We start from the raw sequence: 20,021 nt of genomic DNA, 5'->3' as shown, positions 1-20,021 counted from the left end.
ACGTGCCACTTAAAGAGGAAGACATGAATCTAGCAAGGCAAATTCAAGTGCAAAAGATCCCTCTAAGCATCATTAAGCCACCTAATCTAGAGTTGAAGCCACTTCCTTCACATCTTAAGTATTCTTACTTAAGAAATGGTAATCGACTTCCTATTATTGTTTCTTCTTCACTAACCCCTATGGAAGAGTCTTTGTTGTGTGATGTAGTGAGGAAGAACATTGAAGCTATTGGGTGGACACTTAGAGACATTCCTGAAATTAACCCTCAAACTTGCACACATAGGATCATGTTGGAGGAAAATGCCAAGGCAATAAGGCAGCCATAAAGAAGGTTGAATCCTCTCATACTTGATGTGGTAAAGAAGGAGGTCACCAAACTTTTGAGTGTAGGTATAATCTATCCTATTAGTGATAGTGAGTGAGTGTCTCTGATACAAGTTGTGCGTAAGAAGAGTGGAATTACTGTGGTAAAGAATGAACATGATGAATTGATTCCTACTAGGGTACAAAATAGTTAGAGTATATGCATTGATTATAGGAGGTTGAATGAGGCAACCAAGAAAGACCATTTCCCTCTTCTATTTATTGATCAAATGTTAGAAAGATTAAAGGGGGAAAATCTCATTATTACTTTCTTGATGGATATAGTGGTTATTTTTAGATTTGCATTGATCCGGTTAATCAATATAAAACCATTTTCACTTGCCCATTTGGTACCTTTTCATATAGAAGAATGCCTTCTGGATTGTGTAATGCTCTAGGGACTTTCCAAAGATGCATGTTTGGCATTTTTAGTAATTTTATTGAAAATTGCATGGAAATGTTCATGGATGATTTCATAATTTATGGGGATTCTTATTCTTCTTACTTGAGAAATCTTGATAAAGTCCTTGCTCGATGTGTGGTGAAGAACTTGGTTTTTGAACTTTGAGAAGTGCCATTTTATGGATGAGCAAGGGATTGTCTTGGGCCACTTGTTTTCAAGCTGTGGCATTGAGGTGGATAGGGCCAAAATTGAAGTGATTTCATCTTTGCCCTATCCAACTAATGTCAAGGACTTGAGATCTTTCCTTGGCTATATGGGTTTTTATAAAAGATTTATTAAAGATTTTTCAAAGATTGCACATCCCTTGTCTCAATTACTTTAAAAAGATGTCAAATTTGAGTTCTCTCTAAGTTGTAGAGATGCATTTGATGCTTTGAAGGCTAAGCTTGTTTCCCCTCCTATTTTGAGGAGTCCTAATTGGTTGATCCCATTTAAGATTTCATGTGATGCCTCTAATTTTGTTGTTGGGGCTATGTTAGGACAAAGGGAAAACAAGCTACCTTATGTCATTGCATAGGCATCTAGGACTTTAGACAAAGCACAATGCAATTACACCACAACTTAAAAAAAATTGTATGCATTAGTGTTTGCTCTTGACAAGTTTAGATCTTACTTGTTGCATTCCAAGGTTGTTTCTTTTACAAATCATACGGCCTTAAAGTATCTTTTAAAGAAGGACACCAAGCCACGTTTGCTTATATGGATGCTTCTACTTTAAGAGTTCAATTTGGAGATCATTGATAGGAGTGGAGCAACAAATCATATGGTGGATCACTTGAGTCAATTGCCTTATGACTCCATTATGGTGAATTCCTCTTTTGATTTCCCTTGTGATGAGTTTAGGGACGAGTCCTTATGTGCTATTTCTTCTCATGATGTTGTTTGGTATTCTGATTTGGTCAATTTGTTAGTGCATAATGTGTTTCCAAATGGGATTACTAGACATGCTAGGGAGAAGCTTGCTAGGGAAAGTAGATACTATGTTTAGGATTCACCTACTCTTTGGAGATTGTGTAGTGATGGTGTCATTAGGAGATGTGTCCTTGATGTTGAGATTGATGATGTGTTGAGGATGTGTCATACTTATGCATGTGGTGGTCATTTTGGGGTTAAGAGGACTGGGCAGAAGGTCTTGGATTGTGGTTTATATTGGCCATCTCTTTTTAAAGATGCACATTAATTTTGCAAAGCATGTCATGCATGTTAACATTTTAGGAGTTTGGGAAAGAGACATGAAATGCCATAGGTGCCCATTATATTTTGTGAGATCTTTGATGTTTGGGGTATGCATTTCATGGGTCCTTTTCCCTCTTCTAATGGTTGTGAGTATATATTGCTCTGTGTTGATTTTGTTTCTAGGTGGGTTGAGGCTATCCCCACTAGAACTAATGATACCAAAGTTGTGGCAAAGTTTCTCTTGTCTCATGTGTTTTACAGGTTTGGCATCCCAAGAGCAATTATCATAGACCAAGGGACACACTTTTGCAATAAGACTATCTCCTCTTTGCTTCAGAAATATGGTGTTCTACATAAGGTGGCAACCCTATATCATCCTCAAACAAATGAGTTGGTTGAGTGTTCAAACAAGGAGATCAAGTCTATCTTCCAAAAGATTTTGAGACCAAATAGGAAGGATTGGAGCTCAAGACTTGAGGAGGCTCTTTAGGCATTTTGGACCGCCTTTAAGACACCTATTAGGATGTCTCCATTTAGGTTGGTTTATGGTAAGCAATGTCATCTCCCGATGGAGATTGAGCACAAAGCCTATTAGGCTGTGAAGGCTTGTGCATTTGGTGAGGAGGGTGTAGCTACCTCTAGGAAGCTCCAACTTCAAGAATTGGAGGAGTTGAGATTGGAAGCATATGAGAGCTTTAAATTGTATAAGGAAAGAGCTAAATTCATTCATGATAAATGTATTTTGAGGAAGCATTTTCAGGTGGGAGATAAAGTGCTAAAGTTCAAGACAAGGCTCAAGTTCATTAGTGGCAAACTTCAATCCAAATGGGAGGGCCCTTACATTGTGAAGGAAATTTTTGACTATGGCACTCTCACCCTTAAAGATCCTCAAAGTGGCTTAACATTCAAGGCAAATCACCACTTGTGCAAGAAATTTCATGAGGGTGAATCTTCCACATTGCTTGCTGAAATGAGATTCAAAGATCCTCCATGAGTCTTCAAAGGTTGTATCTCTCCTTCTTATTTCTTTTTGATTGATTTGATTGATTCACAAAGCACACAAGTGGAGCATTAATTGGGATATGCTTGTTGTCACATATGCACACATGTGGTACATCATTCTTTGCTTGTGTTTGTGTTTGTGAATATCATTTTGAGTTCAAGTATGGGGGGAAATGCAACCTGATTCATTAGGTTTAAAAAAATTTGAAATTTCTTTTTCTTTGTTTTTCTATGTTAGTTTTTGTTGTTTCTTTGTTTTCCTTTGCTATTAGTTTAGGGTTTTAGAAAAAAAAATGATGACCTTTTTTCATACTTTTACATGCTGTACAGATTTGATTTAATTCTTTTCATTATATGTTTTGCATGCATTAGAGACAATGCATTGTTTAAGTGTAGGGGAAAGGGTATTTAAAAAAAAAGTTTTGTTTTATGAGCAATCTTGAGTTTTGAAGATAATCTTAGTGTTTGCATTTGAGTTTGAACTTTTGAGATGTTGTTTTCTTTAGTTTAAATCTGTTTTGAAGCAAGAAACCATTTGGTTGAGTGTAATTGATTAAGAGAGGCAAGAATAAATCATATGGAAGGGGCCTTCAACCATTGAGAGTTTTATGTTCCTTGTTTTTATTAATCCTCTAGAACTTGTTTTCTCTCTTACTTGAGGCTACACTTGTGCATTAGTTGTAGGGAAAGTGATTATAGCCGTCATTAAAGTGCCCAAGGCCTTTTAGCTAACCCTTAATTACTTGATTATCCCTTGTTTAGCCAAATAGAGCCTTTCTTTGTTTTGTCATTTTTAAACACTTGACCTATTTCGAATAGATTGCATGTATTTTCATTTGGTATGTTTCAATGTGCATTGACTATTTTTAATTAAATTAGTAGATAGCATCTAGTAGGATCTATTTCACTCATTCACATTGGCTAAACCATTCCATTCTTATGATTAAGGAACATTTCTTGAGTTGTACCCAAATGTTGGAAGCCATTTCAAAAAAAAATGAAATTGAGAAGAAACAGCAAGAGAAAAACAAAACAAAGAAAGAAGTGATAGAAAAGAAAGAAGAAAAAGATTGTAGAAAGAAAAAAATATATATTTGAGAAAAAGAGATCCAAAGTGGATCCAAGAAAAGCAAAAGAAAGAGTTTGAATAAGCAAGCTCCCTTTGGTTTGTTATTTGATTCATTTGTTCCTACTTATAGATTCACATCTCATCTCTATTATCTCTATCATTTCATCTCATTCTTGTCCAATTATTCATTTCATCCATGATCCCGATTATGTTATCTATTTGGTTTAGTTTTGAGTAGTCTTGTATATTGAGCATATTTACATTGTGGCCAAGACAAGTTTCTTGAGCCAATCCCTACCCCTTTCACATGCAAATCTAAGTATACCCTTCATTAAGCACATTACATTCCTTTGAAAGTCCATATGATTCTTGAGAACCTTTGCATGTTAGTAGTGGAAAGATAGAGGGATTAAAATCCTATGGTAGGATGACTTGCCAAGGAACTTGAGTGATATTTGTTCCCTTATACACTAAGTGCTAGAGTGAAACACTAATCCGGTGAGGTTTTTCTTTGAGATTACATTCTTGCAAATGGTTTACTTGTGATGTATTAGGGTTTTCTCTAAAGATTGCAACATTAATTTGGTTCTTGTAATAGTGCATTGACTTTAAAAATTAGATTTACTCTTAAGAGCTTATATCTTTGTGTTGTTCTCTTTTCTAGGTTTTAGAGAGTTTTGCCCGGAGAACAAAATTCAAGTGTGGGGGAATTGATCTACTTCATATTTTACATATTATACACTTAGTTTTTGGCATCGAATAGTACATATTAGCATTTATTTCTCATTTTTTAGTTGTCATTTCTATATTGACTCTATAAACCTTAATAATGCTATTTGATAATTGTTTTGACACTTTCATACCCTAATTGAGATCTTGGACATTAATTCTCTTTTTTCTCCTTTTTAATTTGTCTTTCTAGAATTTATTTAGTTTATATCTTTTATTTTCTAGACTTTTGAGGAAACAAATTTAGAATCAAGGAGCAAAGACTTAGTCAACAATTTTAGAGAAGTCAAGAGCACATGTGCGTGAAGCATAATTTGATCCAAGGAATGATGACATCATCATAAGAAAGGACAAGCACACGATGTGTGAATTGAAGCTGATTCAATGAGAAGCAATAGCTGACATCATCATAAGGCAAGCCAAGAGCATAAGAGGCGTGACTTCAATCTAAATGCATGAAGAATTCACGTGGAACTGAAGCAAGCTAGAGAGTCACATTTTTGGACATCATAAAGTCACATTTCCCATGCTCATGATCAGCATTTTGAGCACCAATTTGCCTTGCATTTTTTAAAATTATTTGCTCAATTTTAATTCCATTTTTCAGCTGGAAATTAGCCATTTCAGATATGGGCTTTTCTTATTTTTATCACCATTCACTTTGGTTTTATCACCTTCACATTATTCACACATACATAAGCCTAGTTTTCATATTACAGCCTCATAATTCAAATCCCATTCTCCCTCTTCAGCTTAATTTTATCTCATCTTCTTCATCTCTCATCGAAGCATTTTCGTCCAGCACCTCACATGTCTAGATTCACATTCTTTCATCTCCAATTCCATATCACTTCTTCAGTTTCTCTCATTATCAATCACACGTCCAGATCTTCTCCTCTTCCCTAATCCATTTCATCTTCATTTCTTCTCAATCCAGCATCTCAATTCATCCAGATTTAAACCTAACTTTCAGATTCAGATTTCTTGATCTTCATACATTCATAAAGGCTTCTCAAGTTCTGATTCAAGTGAAGAGGAAGAGCATGAGAGGCTGATTCTTCTTTGAGCTTCAAGGAAGATGAACTTGTGATTTGAGTATTTCAGATTTGCCTTCTTAATTTATAATTTCAATCCTGCAATTTCTTCTATTTTCTTTCAAGGATTCAATATTATTGTTCAGGTTGGAATATGATTTTGATTCCAATTACATGTTAGATTGATGTTGTGGATGTTGGATTGAAATTTTATATTGTGTTTCTGTTCTGGAATTTATGAATTCAATTGAGTGTTCTTGAATGCATTCATATGTTCTTGATGTTCTTGTTTAGATTTCTTCATATTTCAAGCAAGATCCATATGTGTTTATATGAATTTGGTTTGAGAAGTTTTTCTGCCATTTAATTTGGTCTGAATTGAATGGCTATGAACAAGGCTGAATTACATTATTAATTTCACTCCACTTGGCTTAGATTTATAGTGATCATTGGATGCAAGGTTTCATAACAATTTAAAGGTTTTAGAGTGTTCTTCATTAAGCTAATTGTCATTACATGTGTTGTCACAAATTTGGAATTCAAGGATTATCACAAGGGATTCTAACTTGAGCTCATCATCTCATTTATTTACATCAACACATTTAAATCAAAAAATTACAAACATCTAATTCTTACTAATTTAGATAATAGCAGAATCATATCACCATTCTTTTAATTTATAGGTAATTGAATCATAATTTGTGTGCATTGCTCTCTTGGGAGATGACCTAGAATACTCATAACTACATTCTAGTTTTATTTGATGGCTTGAAGTGACTTAGGGTTACATCAGTGAGCTTGGATAGTCCAGTCACATGAACAGAGCCCTATTTAATATTATAGCCTATGGTTTCAGTTTAAGGAAATAAGGAGGTTATAAGGTTAGTTGATCATTGCCTATACAAATATATGACGTGTCACACGTGTTGAGTTATGGCAAGCGTGTGAATAAGGGGTCATGTCACATATATAAGAATATTGTGACAATGCACCTAGTATATATGAGATAAAGAAGTTATTAAATGAGAAATGATGAGTTATGATATATGTGAGTATGTTTTAAGTACTTGGTTTCATATGCATATGCTTTTTTTATAATTGATATATAAATGCATAAGGTAGGTTACCTTGGTTACTGAGCGGCTAGACTCACCCCTTTCATTTAATACTTTTCAGGCTCTAGCTCTGGTGTAGAGAGGGAGAAGGCTCAAGAGGCTAGGAATTAGCATATTCCTTTTTGCATGCCTCTAGCTTAGTTTATTTTGTGTAATAGTATATGTTTACCAATTCTAAGTTGCATGCTATCTCACTTGCGCTATTTTGTTGTTGCAAATATCTTATTTATATTTTAGGCCCTGAGTATTTGTGTATATTGAGATATATATGTTATTGGGCTAAAATACTAATGCAAGTGTAGAAATAGATATTTGAACATGTTTTAATTGATTTGGGTGCAATGCAATGGAAAATTTGCCTTCCCCTCTATTTTTAGTAAAAAGGGGTTAAGGAGTGAGTTTTGGTTATACTGTGGTTTAAGCGTGTGTGACGTGTTGTACTGGTGGTCCTGAGTTCAATGGACATGGTCCAGGTGTCAGGAAAGGCTTTTGGCACTTGTTGAGGATTTTGGACACCCTTTTTATATGAAAGTTGTGAAAAGTGGTCAAAATGTATTTGGGTATCCAACTTTCTAGTGTGACTTATTTTGGAAGTGAAACTCATGCCATTAGCTAGTTCATGTAAAGAGCTTTTCGTAGATACCTAGATCACATCATTAGAACGTCAGACAGAGAATCGGGCTCGTCGGAAGTTCCTCGATTCTGCTGTCAAATGACAACAGAATCTACTCAATTTTCATGCAACACGTCACGGCACATGGCATAGAGAGCAACACGCCATGGCACAGCGTGCACGAGCCACGGTGCATTGCCCTGTATCATAGCATATGTTTTGTTTTTCAGCCGTCTTCGAATTCTTTCACTCCTCTGAGGTATCCCATACTTCCTAAACTTGTTTTTACTCTGATATAAAGGATTTTAATTAATTTAAACTCATTGTTATTTAGAAAACTTAAGATCCCTTGAATTTAGATTAAAGCTTGGTAATCATGTTTATGTATTAATCTTTTGATTACCATGAGTTTTAATGTTAATTGTGTTTAGTGGAGTGAGAATTTACAAAATGCTTTACCGCTAAATCCTAAAACCTACTCAGCTTTAAGATTTTGAATTAAGATGTGATCTCTTTCCATTATCCATCACTTATTTGTTCTCTCCTCTATTTGTAAGCGATCGCTCTCTTTTCCTAACACTTTTTATAACACTACTAGAAAAATGCAAATTAGCGAGGGAATTTAACAAGGGATCATTTATTCCTCTCTAAAATACCAAATTAGCAAGGAAATTAGCGAGGGATGTTAATTTCGTAGCTTGACTTAAAATTAGCAAGGAAAATAATGAGAAACTATCAATCCTTCTCTAAAATAAGAGAATTAGCAAGGAAAATAGCGAGGGACTGTCAATCCCTCTCTAAAATAAGATATTTAGTGATAATTAGTGAGGAAAATAATAAGGGATTGCCAATCCCTCTCTAAAATAAGATAATTAGTGAGGGATTTAGTAAGGAATTATATTCCTAGCTAATTATTGCAAAAAAATTAACTTTTGACGATGACTTTTAATTATATATTTAATTATTTTTATTTAAAAATTAACTAAAATATTCATATTAAAATTATTTGATATTTAATATTTTCTTTATTTTAAGTTGATTTTCATTAATAAAATAATATTTATTAAAAATATAATATAAAGAATAATTTAAATAAAATATAAATAATTTTAACATATTAATAATTAAAAATAAAATTTAATATGCATATATGTATGTACTTTTATAATATATTATTTGATATATTTATGTAGTTAAATAATATATATTTAATTTCTTATATAATGATTACAGGTGCCTTTTAATTTAACTAGCAAAAAAAAAAAGAGCATAAGGCTTGGAAGGTATGAGGCCAAGGGTTTAAGTCTTGGCTTTGGTATAAACATAATAAATATATGACATGATAAAGAGCAAGTAATATGGCGCAAGGTGGACAATGACATGTCATGAGTTGTCACACATGTAGTAGGTGATGGGGTGTGAGATAGTAGGTGACATGGCGGTTGACGAGATACGAGGTTGTTGGTGACATGTCACAAGTTAACATACATATGGTGGGTGATGTGGCATTTTTATTTTTAAATATAGGTATATTTAGTGAGGGATTTAGCAAAAATCCCTCGCTAAAGTTATCAAATTTTGAATAATATTAATGAGGGATTCAGTCTCTTGCTAAATTTAACAAGAGACTGAATCCCTTGCTAAAGCATTTGCTAATTAGCAAGGGAAATACAATCCCTCGCTAAATTTAGCGAGCCATTTTTTAGCAACAAATTTAGCGAGGGACAAAATTCCTCAATAAAATGCAATTTAGTTAGGAAAAATGGCATTTAGTGGGGGATTTGTCCCTTACTATTTTTCTTACTAATTGTCACTAAATGTCTCATTTTAGAGAGGGATTGACAGTCATTCGCTATTTTTCTCACCAATTCTCTTATTTTAGAGAGAAGTTGACAGTCTCTCACTATTTTCCTCATTAATTTTAAGTCAAGCTATGAAATCAACATCCCTCGTTAATTTACTCACTAATTTAGCATTTTAGAAAGAAATAAATAATCCCTCATTAAATTCTCTTGTTAATTTATATTTTTTTTTAGTAATGGTGTCAACTTATTCCCACACCTTGCTCTTTGTCTTCCTCTTTCTCTCTCATCGTTCTCACTTTGATCCCGTTCACTTGCCCTCCTCTCTGACAAGTCAACGTTCCTTTTCTGAATGGGCATTTCACCGCTTGCGAACCACTCGCGCCCCCGTCGGTGAAGATTACTAGACTGAGGAAGCCCTTTTTTGATTGCTTGGACGAGGAGGATGTTGGTCGTTGTTCATGCTAACGTGGATATGTTTGTTTTAACTTTTAAAAAAAATGTACCACGTGGCTACCAACTAGCAGTGAAAATCAAACAAACACTGACAGGTGACAGCGAGTAATATTGCACTGTTCCTAAAGGTTTTGGAGGTCACATTGCTAAAAATTAAAGTTTAACATACTAAGTACTCGCAAGTTTTAAAATATTTTTATTCTTTAATCTTTTTATTTATAGCTAGTGAGTCTAAAAGCTAGCAATTAAGATTAAAAAATATGTTTGGATAAGTATACGGCAAATAAGCTTCCCTTTTAAAACTATAGTTAGGTTAATAACGGGCTTTTGAAGCCTCTACATGTAGTGCATTAGAATCTATAAAATTAATGACCGGCCATACTCTGAAATATTTATCATTTAGAAATTTGATATTTTTACGATTTATAATTTATATAAATATTTATATAGTAAATAAATGTAATTAAGTTCTTTTTAGTATCTACAAATATTTTTATAATAATATATTAAATCCTTTATTTTTTTAAATTTTATATTTTATATTTTTTTCTTAAATTTATTAAACTGTATACTTAGTTGCAGGAAGCCTATGTAGGACTTGGCTTCTCTCCTTCAAGGAAAGCTTCCACTATGGCTCCTCTAAATAAAACAAATCTGGACCATCAAGATTTAATTTAGATAATTCAAATTTAATATTTTTATTTTTATTTTATATTTATTAAAATAAAAATTATATAAATTATAAGAACATTGTCTAAATTGATAAACATATGTACTAAAATTTTTATAATTTAAATTTTTTATTTCAATAAATAAAATAAAAAAAATATTAAATCTAGACCATATAAATCTAGGTTTCTTATTGCAGAGGAGCGCTATAAGCCAAGTCACTACTAAAAAAAAGGGGAAACATATAATTCCATTTATTAAATGGTTATTTCGAGAATCATTATATAAATATTGGCGGGAATTCATTAAAGCATTATTAAATGGTTATTTAATGAACCATTGAATAAATCAAACAAATATTCAAGGGTTATATAAGATAACCGTTGAGTTGTTACCTGAAATTTTTATTTTAAAAAATTAAGAGACTATTCACTGGTGATAAGATATAACAGTTGAGTGGTCAGTTGAAAATTTTATTTTAAAAAAATTAGAAACAATACAACGGTTGCCTCTATGCAACCGTTAGATAGTCTCATAAACTATTTAACGGTTGAGAAATAACAATTGTTGAATAAATACTACTCAAAACCCCTCCAAGCCCATTTTGAGAGATTGTGAACTCTTCTTCTTCACTGTATCTCACCTTAGACCCCATATCCACCATCAAAAAGCCATTGCCGACCAAAACCTACTCATTTCCTCCATCATCGTCATCAGGCCGTTATGTTTGGAATCGTTTCTTGTTGTTGTTTCATCTTTGCTCCATCTCGTCACCATCGTGTGGGTTTCCTCTCCCTTCTTGTCGTGGTCTTTAACTTCCTGCTAATATATGCTATAGTCCTTCTCTGTGTGCTACTTAAGTTAAAAAAAAAAATTTAAAATTTACTGTCTTGTACTGCCAATATATGCTATAAGCTTAAAAATAGTTATTTCATAAAAACATTTAATTAATAATAATTTGACAATTATTTATACATAACCGTTAAGTTTATTGTTTTTATATTGGGTGAAAGACCTAACTTACCACTTAATGTTTTTTTTACAACCTAATTTCCCTAAACAATTTTTTTAAGAACTAATAATGCCCCTATATTAAATATCTATTTATTTGATGGTTAATTGAACTAAAAATATTATAGGGACAACTTAAAAAATTATAGAAAAAGATTCAAAAATTACATAAAAGGGTCTTAAAAGAAAATTCATTCTAATGAAGCCCTTTAAATTACAAATAAATTTCAATAGACTAATATTATGTATTATCTACATAAAATAAGAAAATATCATTTTAATAAATCTCTTTGATCAACTACTAAGTGATATGGAATCATCACGAATGTTAGAAATATCTGTAACTAATTTAAAAATATTATATTTATTTTAATTAAATCTTGTTGAAATTTTAAAATAGCTTAATATTTAATAATTTAAATATTTATCCAAAATTTATAAATTTTATTTTAAATATTAATAGCTCAACTAATTTTATTGAAATTTATATGTGATTTCTAAATTAAAATAGTACTTAAATATCAATAACTAATTTAAAAAATATTAAATTTGTTATAATAAAATATTTTTTAAATATTTAAAATATTTTAATTGCTATTTAATAATTTAAATACTATTATTTATAAATATTCATATAAAATTTATAAATTTCCTTTTAAATATTAAAAGCTTAACAAGTTTTACTAAAATATATAAGTGATTTGTAAATTAAAATTGTATGATTAAAATTGTATGATAAATTATAAGTCTTATTCTAAAATTAATAAGTCTTCATTTAGAAATTTGTACTCCTTCTATTAAAAAATGTAAAACATTTGTAATCAAATCTCACTTTCTAATAAAGTATCTAATTGTCTTTAAACTAATATTATCTTTCCATGCATTCTCTCATTTGACATGGTGTTTTACTTAACAATAAATCTAAATTGATTTATTTCTTAAGGACATTTTTGGAAACAGCATATATATAAATTATACCTTGCAACAATAAAAATGCACATTTTTAAACATCCAAACTCTTAAAAAATACCTTATATTTTTTTAAAAAATAGTAAATCTTAAAAGTTGACTTGTAAATTGTGTGTAAATGTTATAAATAATAATATTTAAATTAACAAAATTAAAGTATTAATATTTTTTATTACTATTCCATGTTATTATTAGCAATATTAATATGATAATTACTTCGTAGCTAGTCAAAATAATTGGTTAAAATGATATTATGGTATTTTATGTGGGTAAGAAATAACATTAATCTATTAGAATTTATTTGTAATTTAATGGACTTAATTATTATTGATTTTCTTATGCAACTTAATTATTATTGATTTTCTTATGCAGGTCATCTTTTATAATTTTTTGAAGCATTTTCTATAATATGCTTAGTCTTTCCCTATAATTTTTTTGTGCCAACTAAAAGTCAAAATTCAAATAACAAAGTGGCAATATTGATCCTTAAAAAATTGTTTTGGATAGATATTTGCTCACCTTTTACCACAAGGTGCCTAATACTCTTAAAAAAAGGTTAGAAATAAATTAGGTCTTTAATTACTTCTATAACAGAATCGAAGTGTGTATTTGTGGTAACGATGTGTGGTAAAATAAAATGTTCTGCCCATAATTAATTTATATGACAAATTTGGAGACGTGTTTTTTCATGTCTGCACTTTGCATCAAATAAAATATCAACATTCAGAGTCAACATTGGGAACATGTGCTTTCATTACAAAGTGGAAATTTTCGCATTGCTTTTTTTTGGAATTGACGGATGAAATTGGATCTTAATATAGCAATTTATGGATATTTTTGCTCATACAGTACAACACGTGGGGCCCACAATCCTAAGCTAACAACATCTAGCGTCCATTATGGATTGGAGATTTTTGTTCTATTTTACAGATATTCCCATATCACCACACTTTCTCAATCCCTGTGGACGTATACGCACTTCTCTCATGTTTTCAACAATTTCATATTTCTGTGTCTCTAAGATTCTCTTTTTCCCTAATTTCAGTTGTTCACCTTGGATTGATGTTATTGAACTTTGATTTTTTTTCCCCACTTTTAATGCCTTTCCTTCAGAAAACAAATGATGATGATTAATGATAATGATAATAATGATAAGGCTATCTAAAAATCAATTGGATAAAAATGATGATTATAATGATAATTGTTATGAAATTAAGCAACTAAAAAACAAAGATATCAGGAGATGTAAAGGCAAGAGAATGAGAGCATTCCTTATAAATTATTGTACCTTTCAATACAAATAAGATGCCCTACTCATTGGCATAGTCTTGCATATCAAAAGTTACACAAATAATAAAAGCAAATAAAGGATAATCAACTCTCATGATAATTGAAGTTTCATGAGAAAAGATGAAAATGAAGAGGTGACAAAGATAGACATCCACTATCCTTTTAATATTCATAACACTCCCCCTTGGATATCCATTATATAAGAATGTATCTTATTAAAAATTTTAACTAGAAAAAACCCTACAAGAAAAAAATAACAGAAGAAAAAAGTACATTATTTATTTCTATGCTATTCAATACTACCTCATTAAAAACCTTGCTAGAAAATCTCAATAGGAAAAAACATTAGATAAGGGAAAAAGAGTACAGTGCATATTATCTCCCCATCTTGATGTACAGCATTAATTGATATCTCTAATTCTGCAAAATCCAATATCATAAACATGGTTTTCAAATATTTTAGCAAGTAATTTGGTGAACATATTAGCTAGATTTTCTTTGGAATGAATTTGCTAGATATTAATTTCACCATTCTTTTGAAGACCATGAGTGAACCAAAATTGGTGAAATATGTTTCATTCTATCTCCTTTAATGTGCCATTCTTTCAATTGGGCAATACAAGCAATATTATCTTTGTATAAGATCATCGAGATCAATCTATCAGAAGACAGACCACCAATAATTCATATGTGATGGATTAATTATTTTAACCACATATATTCTTGACTTGCTTTATGTACACCTAGAATTTCTGCATAATTAGATGATGTGCCTGATATTGTTTTTTTCATAGATCACCATAAAATGAGTGTACCACCACATGTGAACAAATAGCCTATCTATGATCTATCAACATTAGGATCAGACAAAAATACAGCATCTATATAACTAATAAGGTTAGCTTTAAGTACTTTGGAATAAAATAATCTCATATCCATAGTGCCCTTAAGGTAACAAAAAATATGCTTAACTCCATTATAATGCCTTCATGTTAGTGAAGAACTATATCTTACTAATAAGTTAATAGTAAATGAGGTATCAGGTTACGTGTAACTAGCAAGATATATTAATGCTTCAATTGCACAAAGTTATGATACTTATGGACAAAGTAGTTTTTTATCACTTTTTTGAGGTCTAGAAGGTTTTTTATCTACCTTCAATAATCTTACAACTATTGGGATACATAATGGATGTGATTTATCAATATAAAACCATTTTATGACCTTTCTCCTTTTTTGTATAAGTTTCTTGATATAGAAAAATCTCATTGTTCACATATTCCATTTGTAATCCAATGAAAAATTTTGTTCTTCCCAAGTTTTTCAGTTCAAATTCTTTCTTGAAGCAATTTATAGCTTATGAAAGCTCTTCATGTGTTCCAATAATATTTGTTTCATCAACATAAACAACAATTATAGGAAACTCTTTTTCAGATATGTTTCATAAAAATACAAGAAAAAATTGGATCATTTTTATAATCCTTCTTTCAAAAGATATTCACTAAGTTGATTATACCACATACACCCTAATTGTTTCAAGGGAGAAGGACAGAGAGGTCCCAAGCGGATTAATTAATTCAACTTAGGTTTCAAGTTCTAAACTCCAAGAATTTGTAGGTTCGACTCTCAATTTTGCAACTTGTATTCTAAATTTTAATAGAGAAAACAATTTTGTTTATCTTTAATCATGTTAAACTTGGGAGCGATTCCCTAAATGCCTTTCTGGATATTCCTCAATGTCCTGGCTATTCACTGAATGTGAGAAGCAGATGAATAATCATTCGCTTCCAGAAGAAATCGAAGATAAACAAAATTGTTTTCCCTATTACAATTTAGAACACAAGTTGCAAATTCATTATAATAAAATTGCAAAATTTAGAGCCAAACTTGCAAATTCTTGGAGTTTAAAACTTGGGGCCTAAGTCTATGTCATTCTCCCTTGTTTCAATCCATATAAGGATTTATTTAAATTGATTAAACAATTCTTTTGAGAACTTGAATTGTATGCTTCTAGCAATTTGAATCCTTTAAAGAGTTTCATGTAAATGCCACTATCAAGTGTGCCATACAAATAGACTATAACAACATCTATTAGATGAAAATCAAGTCCTTCACTTATTTCCAAACTAATTAAATATTGAAAAGTAGTTAGATCACCACTGGTGAGTATGTTTTAACAAAATCAATTTTAGGCCTTTGTGTAAATCCTTGAACCACAAGCCATGCCCTATATCTTACAATTTCACCATTTTTATTTTTTTTAGCACAAAAACTCATTTACATCCAACCGATTTGACACCTTCAAGTTTACGAACTATAGGTCCAAAAACTTTTTTCTTTTCAAGTGACTCTAATTTTGCCTCAAATACGTCTTTCTATTTTGGCCACTCCTCTCTTTGTTTGCATTCCATTATGCACTTTGGTTCATGATCATCATTATCATTTATTACATTAAATGCTACATTATATGCAAAATATCATCTATGTTGACTTCATTCCAGTCTCATTATATTCCATTCATAACACAATTTATTAAGATCTCCTTATTTTCAAACATTTCAAGTACTTGAGTTTCATCTAGAATTGAAATATTAGTAGTGTCAAGTAACTCTTCATGAGTTACTAACTTTTATTGATTATTCTCGATCTGACCATTTGTGTTTCTAGCTCCTTTTTCTTTTTTAAGGATTTTTATCTTTGAAACCAATAGGCCTACCACGTGTTAAGCATGCTTTGTAATCATTTGCAATGGTAGGTTGTCCAACAAGGATATCAATTCTAATTGGAGCATTAGCAATTGGAATGTGATTCAATTAATTTCTTTAGGTCAATAAATGCATCTGGTGTAACATCCTAGATTTTTAATCTGGAATCTAATTGCTAATTAAGGATAAATTATTAAATTAGTGGATTAATTAAGTTGATAGTGCTTTGGATGGTGAATTGACATTTTGAGTTATTGGATAGTTGTATGATCATGATCAGTGAAAGAATTACATTCTAGAGTGAAGTGTATGAGCTACAGTGAGGATTCTCTTACTATGCCACACACTACAACATATGCATTATGCACCACGGTGCATGGGTTAGAATTTGACTTTTTAAAAGGGGAGCAACTCATTATTTTTATAAGGAGAAAGGTAAAGAACGTGAGAGGAGAATAGGAGAAGTGAGGTTTTATAAGGGCAAAGAATCTCAAGTACCTAGGACATTGTTCTGACCAGTAACTTATTGGGTAAGTTTTGTATCTCCCTACTCTCCTATTCTACTCTAATTTTTATTAGTTTAGGATATAAAGGAACTAAATTAGGGAATTTTGAGGGGCTTCTTTCTAACTCAATAGCTGTGAAAAGATTCTCGAGAGTTAAACTAAGTATTTATGATTAATTTAGTGGTTAATAGTTGAGCTTTAAAGCTATAGCCTCAATTTAGCCTAAGTTGGCAAGTTTGAAGATGTGAAATTCTTGTATGTACTATGTGAAAGGTAGTAGAAGTCATAGAAGATTTGTGAAGGGTAGATAGGATTTGAGGTTTCTTAGTAAAAGGAATTAGAAGATTGATTTGGCTTAATTGTATTAATAAGTACTTATGGTCATTTTGTAATTAGCATATAGTGCTTAATTATGTAGATCGACATGGCTCATGAGTTATTTTGAGAAATTGAAAGCTAAAAGTGTAAAGAGTACCATAGGCAACCTTTTTAGAAGCAAAAAGGTTAAGATAACTGGATAATTCATGATGTTTATTAACTTGCATAACTATTTACAAGTAGTTGGTAAAGAAACAAATATAATATTATATGGTATAGTGAATTGGAAATTGAAATGAGTTTTGAATTAAAACATGTGCTAATTAAAATAAATTATTTTAAAAGCTAATTAGGAAAAGTATTTATATGGTATAATATATAAATTGTAAATTATAGTGAAAAGACATGATTATGATAGAGGGTAAGAATTTACCCTAGGTAGAGTAAGGTGAAAGTCCACATGGCAGTGCTGATTTCTCGCCTTAGTACCTAACAGGGTATGATGTTGGAGAATTTCTCTCCTTAATGCCTGAATTGGTGCAATTTTAGAGATTATGCACCTTAGCATTTGTGATATGCAACATTAGAGTAATGACACCCAATTGTGCCTGTGATAAAGGGAATCCATGGTCTAGAAGTGTAACAGCCCCAGCTCACTAAGGGCCTCTCCCCCTGGACTTTCACCGTACTAGACACACCTCTCCCTAGGTCCCACATAGGACGACCCTTCTTAAAAGAGCATCAGGAGATAAGGCTTCCTCACAATAATATGTGGATTATTCTCCTGTGATAAATACTATGAGAAGAGCCTTCCCAAGTTCGATCCTCCAACCTCTCCTACTTAACCAAGTTAAGGCTGAACTTGGTACCACTGAGCCAACTTGATAGGGCTAGTCACTTACCTAATCAAAATAATAGCTAGAATTAACCCTAAATGTAGTAAAGGATTGACCTATATTATCTCCCTAGCGAATGACTAATCTTTAATCTTGAATTTAACAAGTGAAATAAGTAAGCCAAGTATTCTGATTGATTACCTAATCTATTACCTTTATTAACGCAGGATGGCCATGTGAATAGTAAATGAACAGTGTGCCATCCTTTTTTTTATTTTGCATTCCTAAATAGTGCATTACCAAAACTGCCCCCATTTTTTCACTGACGTTGCTCGTCTGTTACTTAGAGCCCTATTTTCTTCTTCTCTATATCTTCGCCGTCTTCAGCGTTCCATTTGCTTTATCATTGTTTGATCCCCCAATCTTAGTCCTCGAGGTTTTGCGTTTAGTAAGTGCCCTGGGTGTTTCCGTTCATCTCGTCCCCTTTAACTGCTGTTGGGTTAGTTCATTCTGTTGTGCTTTAACTCGATGAGATGTCGAGAGTGAGCAGAAGTCTTCATGGAGAGAATGGAGGGGGCAGACGATGCTGTGGGAGCTAATTGTTTCGATCTTAGTGGTGTCGAGTAGGTCAGAGAGTGAAGCCGGAGGAAGAAAGTTGTGGGTGATCTTTATTTTATTTCTTTTTTGCATTATTATCTTTTGACTGCATTTGATTAGTATCATGGATTTCACATCTTGGATTGAATATCCTTCAAACCCCCACTGCTTCTTTTCTTCAATTGATGGCATTTTTACTTTCTCTGTGACTGCTGCTGCCAAAGACCAATTGCATGTGTCAAAATCGGAGCTTTTTGACAAGGTGAATGAAGAGGTGAGAAGAAGCTTTGCCCAGTTTGGTTAGCATTAGCTACATCGAGTCTTTAATTGATATTTTTTTTCTTCACCTATGAGCTAAGTAAGGATGTGTTTTTTCTTTCCCAGCTTCAATAAATGTCCTTGCACGAACAAATTTTTTATTAAAAGCCCTGACAGGTTGTTTTGCATCTATATTTTATATAGATTATTAATAAACTGTGAACGTATCAACTTATATTCATTGCCTGTGCTTGAATAAGGAAATAATATATAACTCTTCTTTTACTTTTGTTCCTGTTTTCTCCTTCCTGACTTGTAATAATAATGTATTCTCATGGTAATTCAAACTTATATATCCATCGAAGATTTTGTTGGTTTTTGTTGAAGATTGAACTATTTGGACTCTTTGCTTTAGTGTTTTGTATGTAAATGAGAGCAGGGTTGACTTTTTTTTCCTTTTTTAGCGTATATTTTTGAACTGTACGTGATTTAGCAAGGGAACTTAATTAGCTTAGCTTTCATCTAACATTGCTCAGACTACTTGTATGTTTGTATTACTTAATGAAAGTTCTGAGTATAACATTTAAACCATGTGCAGATATTTCTTTTCTATGTCTTATACTTGCAAACATGTTAAACCATTCTTGTATAGAGAGTTTTCTAAGTGTTGCTTAATGGCATATGTTTCTCTAGAGAATGTTAGTCAAAGAAGAACCAAAGATGGGTGCTTTCTTGATTGATTAAGAAATTTGTACCTGAGTTTTTTTTTTCATGATCTAATTTCTGAATTTATACATTGTGTTTACTTTAGTTTCTGCCAATTATTTAGTGTTTTGAAAGCATGTTGGTTTTACCTTATTTTATTCAATAATTAGGTATTGGTTTGGATAAATATCTACAAATTGAGATAGAATGGAGAAGAGAACAATTAAGACTTTGATGCTATCTCGCATAAATATTTTTAGTTTACCATAAAGAATAATGAACCAAGCCATCTAGACCCAAGAATTGATTATCCACGTGTTTTATCAATGTTTTAT

This window comes from Prosopis cineraria, unplaced genomic scaffold (assembly GCF_029017545.1).
Source record: "Prosopis cineraria cultivar Desert tree isolate PC_DT_omini unplaced genomic scaffold, ASM2901754v1 PC1, whole genome shotgun sequence".
NCBI lineage: Eukaryota > Viridiplantae > Streptophyta > Magnoliopsida > Fabales > Fabaceae > Prosopis > Prosopis cineraria.
Note: the sequence above shows the minus strand (reverse complement) of the source record.